Source organism: Mytilus trossulus, chromosome 9 (assembly GCF_036588685.1).
Source record: "Mytilus trossulus isolate FHL-02 chromosome 9, PNRI_Mtr1.1.1.hap1, whole genome shotgun sequence".
In the NCBI taxonomy this organism is placed as follows: domain Eukaryota; kingdom Metazoa; phylum Mollusca; class Bivalvia; order Mytilida; family Mytilidae; genus Mytilus; species Mytilus trossulus.
In genome coordinates this window covers 15463845-15469649 of record NC_086381.1, presented here as the reverse complement: position 1 = coordinate 15469649, position 5805 = coordinate 15463845, and the positions used below count along the sequence as shown (strand labels likewise).

The following is a 5805-nucleotide window of genomic DNA, read 5'->3' as shown; positions in this document are numbered from 1 at the left end:
TCCTTTAAGAGAAAAAAATATTTCTATTAAGTACAAACCATAAGAAAATGCCCGTACCAAGTCAGAAATATGACAGTTGTTATACATTCGTTTGATATATTTGAGCTTTTGATTTTGGGATTTGATTAGGGACTTTCCGTTTTGAATGTTCGTAGAAGTCCAGTATTTTTTGTTATTCTTACTTTTTAGATATATGATGAATGTTGGCGAGAAATGTACAAGTACATGCATGCAACAATTTTGCCTACAAAAAAGTTATTATTTAGATGGAAGGTAACAGACAATGATTTATGTAATATATGCTTTACTGAAGAAGATTATCAACATTACTTGATATTTATACATGTTCATTTATCGTATGGGAATAGACATCAGTAGGATATTTATTGTACGTTTTTCATTTTTGTAGTTCGCCATGAAGGTCACTTCATATTGTTGATATTTTTACATGTACACTGCGCTCATGTGATCATTCATGATTGTATGGCAATAGAGATCAGTAGAATATTTATTTACTTCAGACGTTTTTTTAATTCTTGTAGCATGGTATGAGGGACTCTTTATATGATTTGATATTTATACATGTGTATGGGATGCGCAAGCACGTATGCCTGTTTGTAAATGGTACCAAAATTACACTCAAGTAAAAAATAGTTTCCACCAAACATATTTTATTTGCAAAAGTAGCAAAAGGGATCGGACTCAAGTTATAACAACAGTAAGGACGTTTTCTTCCAATATAAACATAATAAATATCAACACAAAAAGTTAGAGTTAAAAATCAAATATACTACATTAGGTCAAAGTATGGTCTTCAATATGGAGTCTTAATGGTTCACAATGCACAGTAAGCTATAAAGGGCCCAAAACGACTGGTGAGAAACAATTCTAATTGGAAAACTAACGGGGAAACATTTATCAACCACACCAACAAATGATAACACTGAACAACAGGGATACGAATACACAAAATCAAGGCTTAAAATAAAGAGTAGCGGCGAGGTTTTTTTTTTTTAATTCAGACAATCACTGATCCCCGAAATGTCGCGGTTGTATTCTAATGTTAACAGTGATCATTAATTATTATCACAGTCACACTGAAATATTTTCCTGTGGAACAAATCTTACGACATCATCTATTATAACATTTTATCCGCCGGACTACATTTCTAACGGATCAAATTTTGCTTCAGAAATAAATCCGCCAAAAAACAATCTTTAATTGTATGTGTACATCCGCCAAAAAATCGTTGTTCTCGAATATAGTTCATTCTTGAACTCAGAATTAGGCACTGATTTCATTAATCAACTGAAACTTATGCAGCAGTTTATTCTCACTTTTTACAAATGGTATATTTTTAAAGCATAAGCACTTGCCTATGCTTGACTTTAAAGATTGTTTGGGGGATGCTGAGATATAAAGGGACAAATTAGTGATACTTACGATGTCTTGTCAGGATGGCCGAGTGGTCTAAGGCGCTGCGTTCAGGTCGCAGTCTGGTTCTCCAGGCGTGGGTTCGAATCCCACTTCTGACAAATGGTATATTTTTAATGGCACCTATACATGTTATAGACATCGGACAGTTTAACCATTGCAAAATAGCTTGTACACAATAGCGCAAATTTGTAAATGCGCCAAAGCTGTTTTTAAGGAAATAAAACTCCTTGAAACTCGTTTCTGAACAAGGATATTCTCATAATTGACAAGGCTTCCGGTTAGTGTTTTGAAGTGGTTACACATATTTTCTATGTAGCGAAAACAACTTCTGTTTTTAAGGTTTTGCTTGGATATCCCAGCAGGGAAAGTGGAATATATTTTCGAACTTTGTTGACAGTAAGTGATTTTGAACTATTTAGCAAAATAAACATTTGTAAAGTCGAGTTATAAATGAAAAGTATCGTGTACCTTTCAAGGCCGGAGGCGCCATAAGGTTATTTTATCATTAATAATTTTTGACAATAAGTTTGAGATGAATATGGATAAGTTACCGAAATTTTTATTGAGTGCCATAAGAAGTGCGTGTGAAGAATTTGGTACAATTACATATAGTGTACATGGTGACAATGAAAAAGCCAGAATATCAATTATGTTTGCTAAATCTGACAATAAACAAGTGAAGCGTAAAACAGGGGCAGCACTAAGAAGAGACAATAAGCGTTTGCGGGAATATAAAGAAAGCAACAGTGAAATACAAGTTACGCGTTTAGATACATTAGACGATATAACAGTTGAAAACGAAAATGAAATTATTAGTATTAATAATGATGAACCAAGTATGGAATGTGAAAATGAACCCGTTTGTGCCTCTGAATACACATCAACACAGTGTGGTGACAATATAGAACGATCGTCTGTAAATATAGACAGTGACTTGCCTAACCGGTTTATCAACTTACCTATACACAATTTAGATCCAATAATAAACACACATGAAGAGAAGACAATAGTAACTAAATTAAAACCCGATCGAAAAGTCAAACCTAAGGATAACGGACCGAATATTGATACGGAAAAGTGCGATAAAGATACTGTTAGTCCGCCACAATTATTACATGAACGTTTTGGCAAAATAGTTTTTAAAAAAAGTCGAGCTGGCCGAGATTTATTGATTGGAAAGGTACAAAACAGGGAATTGTTGGTTGTATATGAAACAGATAGAATGCGGATTAGAACATTGAATGATGATGATTATAACTATGAACATTACGAACAGTTGGTTGTAAAAGAATTTGAGGATGTGACTGAAACAATTTTTTGGAACGATACGGCCAATTATGGAATTGAAAAAATGATAAACTATGTGAAAAAACATAATTTATAATGTAAAATTTTTATATGATATGATCGAGGATATGATAAGTCTAGTGTGAGATAGGGATGAGTGAACCTTGTATGATAGTGTTTTTTATTGTTATGTTTTAATTGATTTAATTGATTTTTATAGACAATACAATGTATTTCCACAGATTGTGTCATATTTACAAAATAACATCGAGTTCATTGTTTTGCATTACTGGAATGGATACAACCAGCCGTATATGCGTTATGTGAATCTTTGACTTTTGATAAAGACACTTTTACTATTATGGAAAATATTGACTTTAGATATTAGATTTAACATGTTTAATAACTATTTAATTGTCTGACAATACTTTGAGATAATATTTTAACCGTGTGTGAGATAATAAAAAAAAAGTTAAAATAAAAAAAAAGAATTAAAAATGAATGATAGAGTAAGAATGAGGAAGCCAAAGAGTATAGGGACTTGATGTTTTCTATTATATATGTAAATATTGTAAAAATGAGATGATGAGATGAAGTTGAATAAATATACAAGATAAAAAAAAAATAAGGCGCTGCGTTCAGGTCGCAGTCTGGTTCTCCAGGCGTGGGTTCGAATCCCACTTCTGACAAATGGTATATTTTTAATGGCACCTATACATGTTATAGACATCGGACAGTTTAACCATTGCAAAATAGCTTGTACACAATAGCGCAAATTTGTAAATGCGCCAAAGCTGTTTTTAAGGAAATAAAACTCCTTGAAACTCGTTTCTGAACAAGGATATTCTCATAATTGACAAGGCTTCCGGTTAGTGTTTTGAAGTGGTTACACATATTTTCTATGTAGCGAAAACAACTTCTGTTTTTAAGGTTTTGCTTGGATATCCCAGCAGGGAAAGTGGAATATATTTTCGAACTTTGTTGACAGTAAGTGATTTTGAACTATTTAGCAAAATAAACATTTGTAAAGTCGAGTTATAAATGAAAAGTATCGTGTACCTTTCAAGGCCGGAGGCGCCATAAGGTTATTTTATCATTAATAATTTTTGACAATAAGTTTGAGATGAATATGGATAAGTTACCGAAATTTTTATTGAGTGCCATAAGAAGTGCGTGTGAAGAATTTGGTACAATTACATATAGTGTACATGGTGACAATGAAAAAGCCAGAATATCAATTATGTTTGCTAAATCTGACAATAAACAAGTGAAGCGTAAAACAGGGGCAGCACTAAGAAGAGACAATAAGCGTTTGCGGGAATATAAAGAAAGCAACAGTGAAATACAAGTTACGCGTTTAGATACATTAGACGATATAACAGTTGAAAACGAAAATGAAATTATTAGTATTAATAATGATGAACCAAGTATGGAATGTGAAAATGAACCCGTTTGTGCCTCTGAATACACATCAACACAGTGTGGTGACAATATAGAACGATCGTCTGTAAATATAGACAGTGACTTGCCTAACCGGTTTATCAACTTACCTATACACAATTTAGATCCAATAATAAACACACATGAAGAGAAGACAATAGTAACTAAATTAAAACCCGATCGAAAAGTCAAACCTAAGGATAACGGACCGAATATTGATACGGAAAAGTGCGATAAAGATACTGTTAGTCCGCCACAATTATTACATGAACGTTTTGGCAAAATAGTTTTTAAAAAAAGTCGAGCTGGCCGAGATTTATTGATTGGAAAGGTACAAAACAGGGAATTGTTGGTTGTATATGAAACAGATAGAATGCGGATTAGAACATTGAATGATGATGATTATAACTATGAACATTACGAACAGTTGGTTGTAAAAGAATTTGAGGATGTGACTGAAACAATTTTTTGGAACGATACGGCCAATTATGGAATTGAAAAAATGATAAACTATGTGAAAAAACATAATTTATAATGTAAAATTTTTATATGATATGATCGAGGATATGATAAGTCTAGTGTGAGATAGGGATGAGTGAACCTTGTATGATAGTGTTTTTTATTGTTATGTTTTAATTGATTTAATTGATTTTTATAGACAATACAATGTATTTCCACAGATTGTGTCATATTTACAAAATAACATCGAGTTCATTGTTTTGCATTACTGGAATGGATACAACCAGCCGTATATGCGTTATGTGAATCTTTGACTTTTGATAAAGACACTTTTACTATTATGGAAAATATTGACTTTAGATATTAGATTTAACATGTTTAATAACTATTTAATTGTCTGACAATACTTTGAGATAATATTTTAACCGTGTGTGAGATAATAAAAAAAAAGTTAAAATAAAAAAAAAGAATTAAAAATGAATGATAGAGTAAGAATGAGGAAGCCAAAGAGTATAGGGACTTGATGTTTTCTATTATATATGTAAATATTGTAAAAATGAGATGATGAGATGAAGTTGAATAAATATACAAGATAAAAAAAAAAATAAGGCGCTGCGTTCAGGTCGCAGTCTGGTTCTCCAGGCGTGGGTTCGAATCCCACTTCTGACAAATGGTATATTTTTAATGGCACCTATACATGTTATAGACATCGGACAGTTTAACCATTGCAAAATAGCTTGTACACAATAGCGCAAATTTGTAAATGCGCCAAAGCTGTTTTTAAGGAAATAAAACTCCTTGAAACTCGTTTCTGAACAAGGATATTCTCATAATTGACAAGGCTTCCGGTTAGTGTTTTGAAGTGGTTACACATATTTTCTATGTAGCGAAAACAACTTCTGTTTTTAAGGTTTTGCTTGGATATCCCAGCAGGGAAAGTGGAATATATTTTCGAACTTTGTTGACAGTAAGTGATTTTGAACTATTTAGCAAAATAAACATTTGTAAAGTCGAGTTATAAATGAAAAGTATCGTGTACCTTTCAAGGCCGGAGGCGCCATAAGGTTATTTTATCATTAATAATTTTTGACAATAAGTTTGAGATGAATATGGATAAGTTACCGAAATTTTTATTGAGTGCCATAAGAAGTGCGTGTGAAGAATTTGGTACAATTACATAT

The 5805-nt window shown here is 32.3% G+C and overlaps 1 non-coding gene across 1 annotated transcript; it reads left to right on the top strand.

Annotated features, from left to right (window-relative positions):
- Nucleotides 1-1452: 1452 nt before the first annotated feature.
- Nucleotides 1453-1536, top strand: Trnal-cag (transfer RNA leucine (anticodon CAG)). The gene has a single exon. It is a non-coding gene; the product is annotated as a tRNA-Leu (tRNA).
- Nucleotides 1537-5805: the final 4269 nt, after the last annotated feature.